Source organism: Mizuhopecten yessoensis, unplaced genomic scaffold (genome assembly GCF_002113885.1).
Source record: "Mizuhopecten yessoensis strain PY_sf001 unplaced genomic scaffold, ASM211388v2 scaffold10097, whole genome shotgun sequence".
NCBI classification, from domain to species: domain Eukaryota; kingdom Metazoa; phylum Mollusca; class Bivalvia; order Pectinida; family Pectinidae; genus Mizuhopecten; species Mizuhopecten yessoensis.
This window is the reverse complement of record NW_018408377.1, coordinates 151,345-167,772: the sequence shown is the minus strand read 5'-3', so window position 1 is coordinate 167,772 and position 16,428 is coordinate 151,345. Positions and strand designations below refer to the sequence as shown.

At 36.2% G+C, this 16,428-nt stretch overlaps 1 protein-coding gene across 1 annotated transcript in view; it reads left to right on the top strand.

Moving 5' to 3' along the window:
• The first annotated feature begins 14,529 nt into the window (after positions 1–14,529).
• The window catches only part of LOC110459523 (maltase-glucoamylase, intestinal-like), a 40,460-nt gene continuing 38,561 nt past the window's right edge, over positions 14,530–16,428 (top strand). The window contains exon 1 of the mRNA XM_021511831.1: positions 14,530–14,606. The gene's annotated coding sequence lies outside the window, so the exon portion shown is untranslated. The remainder of the gene's footprint in view (positions 14,607–16,428) is intronic.

The window sequence follows — 16,428 nt, the reverse complement described above, 5'->3', positions numbered from 1 at the left end:
GACTCGGCCAGGGGCGGGATGTTTAAAATATTGTAAAAAATTTAGTGTTTTGCCGCAAACAAATAAGATTGTACTTATTTTCGGCTTTCATATACTTAATTTTTCCAAACTACCTATGGGGAGACATCTAGATGTAAAAAGGAAATCGTATAGAAAAAGAAAGAATTCGGAAAAAAGGAGGAGAAAAAAGTTGCTAAAAAATTACCACGCCCGTGGTGGGGTCCTCATCACAGTAACAGATGACATTACACGCTCCCCACTTTACTCCAGCCCAGATGTGGAACTCCTCAGTATCAAAGTTCGGGTTAATAAGGCAAAGTCGATCATAATATCATCATTTTATCGTCCACCAACAAAACGCAGGATGCCTACACTCGTCACGCAGTTGAGGAACTACAAAGACTACGAGCCGAGAACCAAAAGAGCGATTTCTGGATTGGAGGGCATTTTAATGTCCCTGATATAGACTGGTCCAATCTCAGCATAACCTCGAACCAATATCCTCGATCTGTGTCAACCGCTTATCTCAACCTTGTTAACCTTGTTAACGAGTGTGGTGTAGAGCAGACGGTTAATTTCCCCACCCGCGGAGATAAAACCCTTGGCCTATTTTTCACCAATAATCCTTCCCTAGTCGACAAGTGTAAGCCCATCCCTGGAGTCGGGGATCACGATGCCATCCTGATTGACACTTCTTCTAAACCCAGGAGATCTAAGTCTGTCCGAAGGACCATCTACATGTGGGATCAAGCTGACCTCAGCTCACTTGGAAAGGACACCACAGCATTTTTGGAAAACTTCCTGAAATACCTTTTACCAACATTAACACCTTATGGTCAGATTTCAAGGATGGGGTCTTAGCCCTAATGAACACCCACGTACCACACAAACTCACAAGATCAAGGCCTACCAATCCATGGATAAATACCAGCACAAAAAGGTTGATTCGGCAGAAAAACAGGGCGTTGAATTGAAGGCTGCCTGCAAAAAGAGTATCCGACAAGACCACAACACTTACATGCAGGACATCATCAGCCCTGTAATCAAGACCAATCCCAAGAAATTTTGGTCGTTTGTCAAGGGGAAGAAACAAGAGTCCACCGGAATAGCTCCCCTGCCAAACAAGGGCGGACATCCTAAACTCTCAGTTTAATCTGCTTTTAACAAGGAGAACTTGAGCAATCCCCTGGATAAAGGAGATAGCCCCATCAACATTACTAGGGGAGAAGCTGCTAAGGAACCTTAAGCCACACAAGGCGACAGGACCAGACGCTGTCCCAGCACGTCTTCTGAAGGAGATGGCCGACGAGATTGCTCCTGCCCTCTCCCATATCTATCAGAAATCCCTTGATTGACGTAGGCATGGTTCCGGACGACTGGAAAAAGGCACAAGTGGTTCCGATCTTCAAGAAAGGCGACAAGAGCAAGGCCTCAAATGACAGACCGGTCTCCCTTACTGCCATATGTTCCAAGATCCAGGAACACATCCTGCACTCACACATTATACGTCACTTAGACCATCATCCCATCTTGACAGAAGCCCAACACGGATTCCAGAGTAGGCGCTCATGCGAGTCCCAGCTTATCTACACCGTGCACGAGCTTGCGAAGGGCCTTGCCGAGGGCACACAAATCGACGTCATCCTCTTGGATTTCTCCAAAGCCTTCGACAAGGTGCCTCCCCAACGCTTACTCCACAAGCTAGCCTACTACGGGGTCCGCGACAACACATTAGAATGGATAAGCAGATTCCTAAGCAACAGGACACAGAGATTGTTAGTGGAAGGGTCAACATCTTCAGAGGCATCAGTAGATTCAGGAGTCCCCCAAGGATCGGTGTTAGGCCCGCTCTTGTTTTTGGCCTTTATAAACGACCTACCAGATGTCGTTCAGTCTCCAGTCAGACTCTTTGCTGACGACTGTGCCATATATCGCATCATCAACAAGAGTGAGGATAGTGCCATCCTATAGGACGAGCTCAATGCCTTGCAAAAGTGGAAGCGAGACTGGCAGATGGAGTTTCACCCGGACAAGTGTATCACCATCAACATATCCAGGAAAAAACAACCTATCCACACCGACTACCAACTCCACAGCCAAACCCTAGAGACTGTCCCCAGAAGCAAATACCTTGGAGCCTATATCAGCCCGGATCTCTCCTGGCGTGAGCACATAAACCAAACCTCTGCCAAGGCTACAAGATCAGTTGGATTCCTTCGGCGAAACCTTAGGGGATGCACCAGAGAAGTCAAGGCCCAGACTTATACTACTCTCGTTAAGCCCGTGTTTGAGTATGCCTCCACTGTCTGGGATCCCTATCTTCAACAACAGAAGGACCAACTGGAGAGAGTCCAGCGACAAGCTGCCAGATTCGCCACAGGGGACTACTTCAACAGGGAACCAGGATGTGTCACAAACATGCTGCGTCAACGAGCTTGGGAGCCACTAGAGCAACGAAGAGCCAGAAACAGGACGCTCATGTTCTACAAAATTATCAACAATCTGGTTGAGGTACCAATACATCAGGACATTACCGTAACATCAGGAAGAACCAGAGGAGCTACTGCTAACAACATACGTCAAATTCCAATAAAGCTCGACACATACCGATACTCGTTTGTACCACGTACCATCATCACATGGAATGCAATCCCACCCGACATACCATCGTCTCCAACCCTGGACAGCTTCAGGCACGCCCTTTTACAGTACGAGGCAGCCGGTCACCAATACGCTATGTAGACCCCACTGTTTTTACCTCTTTTAAACTGTACATACGGAAGTTTTAGCTGCGGTCGGCACAAGTCGCGCTGGAGAACTTAACACTCTAGACAGAGTATTCTCCATTAAAGGAAGAAGAAGAAGAAAAATACTGGCACAGAAATTGATGGTGTCGGTGTTAACCGAGATGAAAAGCCTGATGAAATCCATAAATCAACAGAAATAAAATCGAGAGGTCTAGAATGCAAATATGACAGAAATATTGAAGAAACAAATCTATCCATATCGTGTGATTCTCCACAAAAAGGACTTTTGACCAAGAATAGTTCAGAATCTGCTGCTGTAACTTTGGATCCATTTCATCAGTTACACACTGACCCACTCATATAGAGTTCTAACTTACACGTTTACAAAACACAGCATTTTGAATTGATAAGCCACACACTAGAATTGAATTTTAAGTTGTACTAGGAGGTCTAGATACAAAGCAATACATGCACAATAAATATAAATATTTTACCAGATCAGATTTTGTTAAATTTTCCGAAATCAGACTTCACATCGATCCTTTGACTTTGTCTTTGTGGAAAAGGTTGCCAGTTGAGATCCCTTTGTCCTTTTAGATATTGGAAGGTGACCCACACTAACTATTAGTAATTAATTTAATTAAGTCTTGAAAGGGATTGCAGTTTGTGGTAAAAATGTAAAATCACACTCGCTAGTCTACACCCTTACATGCAAGTTAATTGTTTCATGTATATTGCTACTTCATATGTATTTTTATAATATTTATAAATCAAGTACATAAATGCAGATTCTTTTTATCTGGTTTCCTCGGTAAATAAATTCAGTTTAAACTTCATTTTTTGTTAGGATTTTTCTCTACATGCACGTACAGCTGTCTTTATAATTCTACTGACAGTGTGACCCCTTGGCTAGACACATTTCCTGGCTGTTTGTAGTTTGTGTGTGTTGGGGGTGGGGGTACCTTAAAATGATTGATATTTTGCATAGAGTGGTCCTCTTAGGCAATTGATTGAAAAAAGTCTTGGGCAAAAGTCGCTTGAAATATATATCATGAGTGTTCATCACATCAGAGCCATTCCTGACAGCTATTATTTTATTTCCTAGTTTCGAATGCAGTGTTGGCTTATATGCAAGGATGACAGATTATTTTTACCACTGTTCAATGTGCCACTCTACATGCACAAACTATGTTTTGTATTGTCGACATGCTGTAAGATTGCATAAGCATGACTCAAATTTCGTTGTACAATGTAGTATTGGTTCCTGTGCTTATAGCAGGAAAAGTTGGAATGCCTTCAAACTACATGTAGAAAGAAAACATGAAGAATGCCAACATGATAATGTCAACTCTTTGGAATTGGATCATGAGTTTGGTTTGATAGATGATGACACTAGAGATTCAGAAATACTAGATGATGATAATTTTGTGGATACTTCCTTGCAAAAAGCTTTCTCAAATGCTACATTTCTGATGCAGCTTGAAAGCAATTTTAATCTTTCGAAAGTGGCAATAAATTCAGTAGTGTCATCAGTGTGTGATCTGTTACAAAGTCATCAAGATTTGTACAAGAAGCAAATTATCACTGTATTAAATGAATGCGGGACTGAATGGGACTGATTTGATAGGCAATTTGAATGTAGATGATAAGTTTGATCTTTTCAGGACTGAACACACGAGACAGAAGTTTTATTCTTCATACTGTTTTTTAGTTCCACCTGTTGAAGTAATGTTGGGAGTTACTCCAAAGCTTAGAGGAGGTCTTATCCAACATGTGAAAAGTTTTGGGTACATAATTCCATTGTTCGACTCACTGCAGTCTTTGTTTTCTATGCCCGAAATTAAGCAATATATGGATGATATACATTGCACTGCACAAAATGAATACATGTTTGATCTTTGTGATGGGGAAGAGTTTCAGAAGAATCCATTTTTTTGGAAAATCCAAATGCAATACCGATCATCTTGAACACTGATGATATTGAAGTTGTAAATCCCCTTGGTAGTCATATTAAGAAACACAAACTTACTATGCTTTATTATTTGCTGGGAAATATTCCTCCACAATTTAGATCTAAACTCACCTGTATTCAGCTGCTAGCAGTTGCAAAAACTGCAGATGTAGGATTTGCATACCGGTGCTGTAGAACCTGCGACATTTCACCAGAAGTTTTATGAAGATCCAGAAAAGATGAGGTCAGCACAAAATCACAGAGAACGATGTGAAACACTGGCACTAAGCTCACAATCTAGGGGCTATTGGAGCAAAATGTGGGGTATAAATGGGACAAGTGTTTTGTGCAAAATTCCAGAGTTACATTTGTCATCAGTCTTAGTTCATAACCCTATGCATGTTCCGTTAGAGGGAATTGTTCAGCATGAGCTCAGGCTATTTCTGTTTGATTGTGTCAATTCTCGGAAACTGTTCACCTTAAAGTGGCTAAATACTAGACTAAACTGCTTTGATTATTCAAATATTGACCAAAAAAAAGCCGCAGTTAATTGACAACGCAAGTCTGAAGCCTGGTGGAAAGATTAAACACACTGCAATCGAAATGTACACTCTCATTTGCTTGTTGCCTTTCATAATTAGCGGAAAGATCTGTAGAGGGGAAGATAGGTGGGTGCATTTATTGCAGCTTTTGCAAATCCCTCTGCTGTCGCTAAGCTCATTTGTGTCAAAAACAAACTGCATGGGAAATGCAGAATCTCATATTTACGTATCTGTCAAATTTCAATAAAATGTTACCCAAAGGGCAGTTTTCTATCCAAGATGCATTATTTGGTACATTTTCCTCAACAGCTGTTGAGTTATGGGCCATTGCGAAATCAGTGGTGTATGAGGTTTGAGGACAAACATGGGTTTTTCAAGAAAGTGAAATGGACAAATTTCAAAAATCTTCCATTAAGTGTTGAACGGAAGCATCAGCAGTGGTTGTGTTATAAGCAAATTTGACACAATGGCAGAAGGATCGAAAAATTTCTGTATGACGGTGATAAAGTTGGAAATGGTGAGAAAATTATTATTTCTGAAAGGTTACCAATCTCGAATAAATAAATGTCCTTGTGACAAAGTTTTTTTTGTGAAGGAGTTGGACATGCTTGAACATGCTTGGTCATGAATATAGTTTAGGTAGCATATTGGCTCCCACCAACACCACTTCTCGGAATGATAGAAAACATCTTCATTGTTGGTCATGTCAAGTATTTTATGTATCGTCTTTTGAAAATAGAGAATGTTGATGAGCATTTTAACGCATACATTGTAGAAACAAGCAATGAGATTGAAGTTGAAGTTGTACAGTATAGTGATCTGATATCTAAGTGGCCAGAATATATGTATAAGGAATCCGGCAGGAAATGTGTAATGTTAAGGCATTTTCCATTTGTAGAACCACTGGCACTAGATACTGCTCAGTAATGTATCCAAACATGTAGTTTGTACTACAATATATGGAGTGTACATCTCCTTACTTTGGTTTGTAATAGACAAAAAACAACATAAACAGATGTTGTATAATGTTTGTAGGGAATCAAACTGTATTCATAGATTTAAATATATATATATGATGTTATGTCTTTTTTTTAATGTCGCCTTTGAGATATTCATAAAGAGTAGCAACTACTCTATAATATAAAATATTATATAATTAGGTAACTATATGAAACATATACCATAACTGTGTACTAAAAATAAAATACAGTTAAACTTTGTTTTCTCGAACTCTATTTATCAAAGATACTGCTTAACTCGAATTAAAAATTGAGTTCCGAGAGTATCAAATTGTTTGTAAGTAAACTTGAGTTCCTCCAATACTCAGGATAGCTCAAGTTTGTTCATGACCTCGCTGACTTTTTTCTGCCATGTTACCTGATAACGCACATATTTATTATTATCTTGGCCTTAAATAGCTAGTGGATATTTATTACAAACATCAGATTTATCAGAAGTAAATCGGTTTGAAAGATCAATTACTTGAATTAAGGAGGCTCTGTCCATTTCCAATTTTGACAGAAAAAATATGATATCTGCATATCAATTACTCTGTATGATTATGGAAATTTGTAAAATCATTATTGCTCAAATTCACATGCAACCAACATTTCTGGTGTCAAATTGGAAACCTGAATTGTTTTTTTATGGTACAATGCTTGCTCGGTCAGTACTTCATCAAAACTGGAATATATTTATATATCATATGCAATTAAATGCAAATCAACAAGTTTTGATTTAATTTTGATCATATAATTCCTCATCAGCTGCCTTGAAAACACTTTGGTCATGATTTCCATGTACATCTTTTTAGATTGTTTTGGTAATCAACCTGTACCAGCTAAACAACATGCCATTATATAAAGTGTGGAATTCTATGAGAGCAGTGAAGACGTTTGTTGGTGTCGATTCACTGGACAATTTAAAGAAGAGTGGTAAGCAATCTTTAACATATTTATGTAAGTCTGTCTGGATCTGTCCATTATACTTCTACTCATGCAATTTCCGTGAGAAAGACGGATGTCTCTTATTTGACTTTTACTGACAATCATCAGCCTTTTCATGACTCCTTAGTCAATGATTGGGCATACATGTATATGCAAAACTTGAGGACACTGCGAAAAGAACAGTAGACCTATAGGCACAGGCTATATTAAATATTGTTTGGCTTTGATAAAATTGAACATTCCATCAAGTTATAATAGTAAACTGGATGGAAATTGACATTGTCCCTATGCTGAGTCAAACCCTTATTTCTCGCACTGAAAAGTCACTTCAATTACTTTTTTAACAATGTTTAACAATGCAAAATATGGAATCATCATTGTCTAAATGAAGAAATAAACATATGTTATGTACTAAACATGTACCAGCTTGTCTTTAACGTTTTTCCTAAAATCTATATTTAGAGCAGTCTTATAAAATATACCTTATAATTTTGTTTTCACAATTAAGTTGCATTACATACCGGTATACTTGTTAATTTCAGGGCAAGTGAAGTTAAAGCTCAAACCTTGTACTCACATTATTGACCTGATATTGGTATTGGAAAAGGACGGGACAGTTGTAGATGGATATGAGATTCTAAATGAACTGTAAGGGGAGACGTACATGCTTTTAGAACCTGGTGATTCATGGAATTCTGCGACAAGTGCAAATGAAAGTATTGCCGCTACTGTCAGCACACCACTGCCTGAAATCTTGTCAAACCCGCCAATGGCTTCATCATTTGCTGGACAAAATGCAGCATCACCGTTATCCAACACTGACAGTGACTGAGGTCAACCATATCCTACAACGCCAACGTCAAGGCAACAACTTTCACCAATTTCCCCTAGAATTGAAATGTCTGGTTCCAACACCTCCAGTAAGTTATATATACTATATATCAATTCTATCTTCTTGTAGTATGATGTATATGTACATGTAACTGTTCTGTTTCACTGTGTCTTGAAAAAGGAGCGGATCGCTCCCAAAATTTGACAACCTAAACTTGTCCACACTGTTGCAATTACATCTTTGCTACTATATATCAGCAATATATTCAATCAATAATCGATCATAGATTGTTTACGAAATTGTGACGATCGATCTTGAATATAAAAGTGATTCGCAACTCCAATGGTATATATCTTTACATAAACTATAATGCTTAGAGTAAATCTCTTATGAACTGAAGATAAATGTTTTTTGTTATAAAATCCATTAATTCAAATTCTTGCCTGATTGTGAAATTTGTACTTAATATTTAATGTTCTTTTTTGTTTTACAGAGAACTTCACACTTCCATTACCCAGACTTTCCACCTTTGTTCACGAGTCTTTGTTGGCAGGTAGAATTTTGGATTGTCTCAACAATCTGGTAGCCGAATGTGCAAACTTCTACTTCAGTTCATACGAACTGACTTCATCTGCACAATACAAAGAAGTTGGTAAACAACTGTTTCAACGATACCCTTGCATCAGATTTCCACAGGGAGCAGAACCTTGGGTATAAATGTGTGGTGAAAGGGAATGTTTTTGTATAATTTTATAAACAGTGGATCTGGCTCCCCATGGGTTGGAGAAGCGGGGCCCAAAGGGGATATTAGGCATAAATTATTTGAAGTACTTCTAAATGGCCTGATGGGTTTTGATCAAATTTGATAATCAATTGGTTATTAGTTTTGAGTGCTTTTCAATTTAATTTGCTTTGAATCTTTGGAACCAGAAAGCTATGTTAGTTAAAGGAAAGTGTTGATTGCAATACCTGGTACATAGAGGCAGATCCCTAAGTGGGAAAAGTATTTGTAATGTAAATTGGAGTGCTTTGCCAACTAATCACTGACATATCCAGATGAGCAATGCAGGCCTCATGGACCTCTGGTCATATTTAAGCCTGAAAAATCTTTCATTTTTAGCTCACCTGGTCCGAAGGACCATGATGAACTTATGCCATACCGCAACTTTTCCTTTAAAACGCTACTAGTCCTGAACGGCCAAGTAGATTTTGACTAAATTTGGTCTGGAGCATTCTTAGGACAATGGAACTCAAATTTGTATAAACGGTGGGTGTGGCCCCCTGGGGGCAGAGGGGCGGGGCCCAATAGGGGAAATAGAGGTTAAACCTTTAAAATCCTTCTTCTACTGTAGGGATTTAGGGATTTTTATCCTAGTTTAGTCTGGAGCATCCTTGGGCCAAGGAGACTCAATTTTTTATAAACGGTGGTTTATGTTTTGACGAGAAAGAAAAGTAATGTAGTAAAGAAATTGTAGATTAACACTATCTTCCAGGCGTATACATTTTGCAATTATAAAGGGACCTTCCTTTAGCAGAGCAAAAAAATATATATTATTAACCATTTTGTAAACTATAAAATTGCTTGACTGTTTGGGATAATCAAAAAAGGAATTCAAAGGTACAATTCTATTTAATGGGAGTGACAGGAATTAACAGAATGTTCCATAAAATCTTGATTTGCATTTGGGTTTTTGAAATTTAGAACCGCCCTTCTTAAGAAATTCCCCTTCAATTACAATTTCGATCTTCACAAGTTAGAAATAAATATAATATAACAAAAAAATCAGGAAATTTATATTTTCATTTCTCAGCTGGAATTTGAATATGGAATGATGCGAGGGCGCAACATACTTGGAGAAGAAGTGAAGTTCATGGACACATTATTTCGGGCAATGGAGAAGTTTATGGAAAAGAAACCGCAGGCAAGTAAAAAAAAAGTGGGGGAGGTATAAACTAAATATCATGCATAAGGCAAGTATAGAATAAATGTTTCATATAAATAATTGTATTTTATAATGGTCTTTATATTAGTCCCAGACTGCTGAAATAAGGGGATGGGCTAAGGTTTCCTCTGTCCGACCGTCTTTCTGTCTTTCCCACTAAAGTTTTACCAAGTGTTTTTTTGTGAGGGCATGAGATGTATTTATCTGCCTTTGCGAGTATTAGATTTATGGATGCCTAGAGGACTTGCATTAGACCGTCTGATACAGATAAGTCTGCTCGTTTATGATAAAAATAAACTTTTAACGAGGATGACATGTTTAGCCAAAGGCTAATCTACCACATGGTCCTCAGCGTTTGTGATAGTTTTCAATGTATTTGCTGTGTATTTCCTCTTCATGTGTCGGATGCAAATTAAAATTGTAATATTATCAGTAGGGTCAGGGGAAAAAAATGAAAAACTATTTGGAGTATTGAAATTGAGCAAGTACATTTTATATATAATTCATACTGTTGGGATGGATTTTTACTTTGAGTTAAACAGGGTTTTTGAGTAACCAGCGTTAAAGAAAACGAGGTTTGACTGTTTTAACAATTCTGTTAATTAAAGTTCATGTTTCCTTTTACAGAGATCTGATGCTAGTAAAAGGATACATGTGCTTCACTACATTGAGAAAGCCACTGCCTTTGAAAAGGGAAAAGGAAAAAAGACAGAGACTGTCTTAAGCATTAAAAAAGTGTGAACATGTTTGCTAAAATGCCTGCATTAGACTGCAGCAAATGGAAGATAGCAAAAGGAAAATGCTTGAAACCCATACATTAGTTGCTGTTGTGTGTAATATCTGTTCAATTATGTAAAATATACTTGATAGAAAATAAGCATATTTTGGGTCTGCAAACTAGTGAATTTTATTGTTTTTATTTATGTTGATATTTTTATTTTAGGACGTTGCAGAGGATATGATACTGAGAAAATGCGACACAAAGGAGTTGTCTGCCCCCAGTCTAATCTGTTTTCTTCATGGGGACGATATCTTAGAATTGGCAATAGTTGGAGACAGACAAACCATATTCTGTCACACCAATGATTTAAAGACGGGCTGGTTGTATTTGGTACACACATACTACATCAGTGATGTTCATCATCCAAGGCAGTTGTCACAACTTCTTGGACTATTACAACAGTTCAGCTGCTGTGTATCTGTGAAATTCAGAAAGCTTTGTGTCATGCTAGAGAAAGAACTGGAGAAGTAATCCAGTGAAAATGTTACATTTGAGGGGTGATTTTCATATATGTAGAGGTACATACCCTGGTAGGAAAAGAAAATTCCAAACCAATTTTAATACTGTATATCCTTCAGATAGCTCATAGACTATCTTGCAAATTTTAGAGATTTTATAACTCTGCGGACTTACTGGCAGTGTGGATTATCAGATCGTAATATGTTTTGCAAAAAATGCCTTAATCTATGTTTTGACTAAAAATGTAAAGTGTGCTTATTAAGCGTGGGTAAGTGTCGTTGGAAGTAAAACATTATGCAGTGTGAGGACAATGTAAAATCCAACATTCTGATAATCATTGCATGACGCATATTATCGCTTTTTCGCATTGGAATCCTGCCCATCGCAATTGAAAGAGGAAGGTATGCCAAAATGTTTTGCCAGTTGCAAGATAGTTTCTGTAAATATTTTGTAATAAAGCTTGATTTCAGCAGTGGAGGAAGAGACTCACTTTTTAATTAAGGATTGAATCTTGCTTTGGTCGATTTCATGGGGTGATTTAAATTCTTTTTTTTCAGTAATTGGAACTTGTCAAGTCCATTCTGATCATTTGTCCCATGTTCTGGAGCTTGTGCAAGTCTACGTATCGACGTAATTTAAAAAATATAGTCCGTCATTGAAGAACCATCATACAGCATGATGGTGTACGTTGATAGTTCAATACAGGCAAGCCATGTCGAAACAAAACACGAAACCATATTTTAAATGTCATATTTAATTTGTATTGATAGATTCAGAAGATATCAAACTTTCTGATGCGTCATCGCGGAAGAATAATGTCTAGATGCGATGCACAGGCTCAGCTGCGAGTCGACAGCAGTCATATTTTCACAAGCTCGAAGTGGAGAGCCGCTAAATTTCGAGATTCTGTATCTTCTGGAATGTGAAGCTGCAGTAATTGAATCTCGAATTAGACAGAAAATCAGACGTGGCTTGAACGGGCTAATTATTTTACATGACATTTGGCTGTTCGACTGTATTTCATATATGACGGGACCACATGGATCTACCACAGGGGTTCGTTACAGATGTTTGAAATGAACATGCTATACTGATATGGGTCACAGCACATATGACATACATGTATATGATTGGTTTACGCATGCTGTGACCCATATAAGTTATAGCATGATATGTGTATTTTGGACATTGTACCGAACCACTGTGGATCTACCGATTCTACGTACGTTACTTGCACAAGACAGAATTGGTAGCTGGAGGGAGAATTTCTAGGGCAGAACATGACTTGTCATTAACGCTTACAACCGTGAGCTGATGATATTTTGCTGATTTATCATTTTTGGTTGTTTGTCACAATTTCTTATGTTGCTTCAATACAAATTTGAAATCTCTGTTTAAGCATGTTAATAGTTTTCTCCCTTCGCAAAATCATGCGCACAGGCAATGTTAATCTGGTCAAATTCATGGGCAAATGAAACAGGTTACATTTGGTAGATTCATCGAGTGCAACTTGAGTAGGAATTGAAATATTTGATTATGATTTTTTCTCTGACATTAGATATGAAATTTTTAACAAGATGAAAAACTAGTGATGTACATTTTTGTAGTACATATAATGATAAACTCACTTTTATCAGGAATAATGCAGATACTTGTCTTTTATCTTCAGTTCTTTTTAACATGCATCAGAGAAAGAAACTGTGTTCAATAGCTCCAGTTTATAATTAAAATGATAAAATATCTGTAAATGGAATATTTTACCAGATATTGGATTTACTTATACTTTTCCACTGTTTATACAATTTGATGAAGTATCTTTAAATTAAATATTTCACTTGATAATGAATGAATGGACGAACCTGACCCAAATTGATACATTAAAAAATCGTAAATCAAAGCTATACGAAAGTCAATATTAAGCGTTTATGTATATTGCTAAGACCCTCAAAATTATAGATATTTGCTGAAGACCTAAAATATCTGGATTGGTCGGAGTTATCCCGGGGGCCAACCTGCCCCGGCTCCTTGTCCCTAACCCCTTGAACCCTCCCGCACTGGATCAGGCCTGGTTCGTTGTTTTTCAAAGCACCTTAGAAACACTTACAAATCAAATATACGTGATATTAAATCATACAACTAGATGTCATCTGCATAGGGATAATTTACCAAAATCGATCTGCCGTACGCGTCTGTATTGGAATATTTTGGACATTTATCCATGTTTTCCTTCATCTGTCTTTACTTAGATGTTGCTATAATACAAAGCTCTAAACAAATAAAGTGCATAGTATTTTTTGGTATCTGTTATTACGCCATTCCATTTTTCAATGGACATTCCTTTTTCAATGGACATTCCTTTTTGATTAAAATCAGTCTGTTTAAAAGTGAAAATTACGTTTCATGCTAGGCAGTCGTAATAACTTCAATGAAGACAGTCTGCGGAGGATTATAAGACCCACAATAAGATCATATTGTGTTAAATCAAGTAACGGAAAACTATTCTGAGATGAAAATGCAGATAAAACATCGTGGTGTTTGAATATTCAGATTTTTTTTTTTTATTTGATAATTGTGATAAAATTATTTTAAAAGAACTTTTTAAAAGTAGCATAAATGCATGAAATACGTTCATTAACGTCACATCAAAGATATCCCGTATGAGAACCTGCCTTAATGAAATACGTTCATTAACGTCACATGAAAGATATCCCGTATGAGAACCTGCCTTAATGAAATACGTTCATTAACGTCACATCAAAGATATCCCGTACGAGAACCTGCCTTCAATGTAGTTATAAAGCAAAAATGTGCACTGAACTGTAGGGATAAGAATAAAAAAGTTACAGTTTGTGTTTATAAATGATCGATAATGCTGCTGTATCGAGAGCAAAGACAATTATAACAATTAGGTTCACGCGCAGAATCATGTTACAAAATATGAGTTAGTCGCTCAGTGTAAGACAGAGAATAGTCCACAAGATTAATTAAACAAATATTGAATAAACATGTCGGATTTTTACAACAGGCGATCACTCTACATGAGTGGCTTCCCTCATAACACCAGCAATCCAACACTCGTTGTTATAGGTTCTGGGGCAATATCTCATACAGGTAAACAGATTTTACTCAGCGAGGCGGCAGACACAAATATATCTGTAATACTATAATAAATCCGATCGAGAGTCTTGTTTGATTACACTGAACTATTATCTCAGATACACTTCACGTATAAATCCCCTATTACGTAAACAGTGATACATACAGATGTTGCTAGATAGCAGATCCGTTACAGGTCGCAGACAGTTTACCGACACTAGATTCACAGGAATGAAGTCACATGACCGCCGCCATTTGAAGACCAGTCGTGACTTCACTTGGTTGGAACTTGATATGAATACTATTTAGGTGAGCATTCGTTTTTATCTATGAATAATAATATCAGTATCATTCAGCAAAACTGTAACTATTCATCCTAATTTATACATTAACATTACTGTAAAACATCCTTATTTATACATTTACACTGCTGTATAACATCCTAATTTATACATTTACGCTACTGAATAACATCCTAATTTATACATTTACACTTCTGTATAACATCCTAATTTATACATTTACACTTCTGTATAACATCCTAATTTATACATTTACACTACTGTATAACATCTTAATTTATACATTTACACTACTGTATAACATCCTAATTTATACATTTACACTACTGTATAACATTCTAATTTATACATTTACACTAATGTAAAACATCCTAATTTATACATTTGCACTACTGTAAAACATCCTAATTTATACATTTACACTTCTGTATAACATCCTAATTTATACATTTACACTACTGTAAAACATCATAATTTATACATTTACACTACTGTATAACATTCTAATTTATACATTTACACTACTGTATAACATCCTCATTTATACATTTACACTGCTGTATAACATCCTAATTTATACATTTACACTACTGTATAACATCCTAATTTATACATTTACACTAATGTATAAATCCTAATTTATACATTAACACTACTGTAAAACATCCTTATTTATACATTTACACTGCTGTATAACATCCTAATTTATACATTTACGCTACTGAATAACATCCTAATTTATACATTTACACTTCTGTATAACATCCTAATTTATACATTTACACTAATGTATAACATTCTAATTTATACATTTACACTAAGGTAAAACATCCTAATTTATACATTTACACTACTGTATACACCACACTGCTGTATAACATCCTAATTTATACATTTACACTACTGTATAACATTCTAATTTATACATTTACACTAATGTAAAACATCCTAATTTATACATTTACACTACTGTAAAACATCCTAATTTATACATTTACACTTCTGTATAACATCCTTATTTATACATTTACACTGCTGTATAACATCCTAATTTATACATTAACAATACTGTATAACATCCTAATTTATACATTTACACTACTGTATAACATCATAATTTATACATTTACACTACTATATAACATCCTAATTTATACATTTACACTACTGTATACACCACACTTCTGTATGACATCCTAATTTATACATTAACACTACTGTATAACATCCTAATTTATACATTTACACTACTGTATACACCACCCTTCTGTATAACATCCTAATTTATACATTTACACTATTGTAAAACATCCTAATTTATACATTTACACTACTGTATAACATCCTAATTTATACATTTACACTACTGTATACACCACACTGCTGTATAACATCCTAATTTATACATTTACACTACTGTATACACCACACTTCTGTATGACATCCTAATTTATACATTAACACTACTGTATAACATCCTAATTTATACATTTACACAACTGTATAACATCCTAATTTATACATTTACGATACTGAATAACATCCTAATTTATACATTTACACTACTGTATAACATCCTAATTTATACATTTACGCTGCTGCTGTTTAACATCCTAATTTATACATTTACACTACTGTATAACATCCTAATTTATACATTAACACTACCGTATTACATCCTAATTTATACATTTATACTATTGTATAACATCCTAATTCATACATTTACACTACTGTATAACATCCTAATTTATACATTTACACTACTGTATACACCACACTGCTGTATAACATCCTAATTTATACATTTACACTACTGTATACACCAC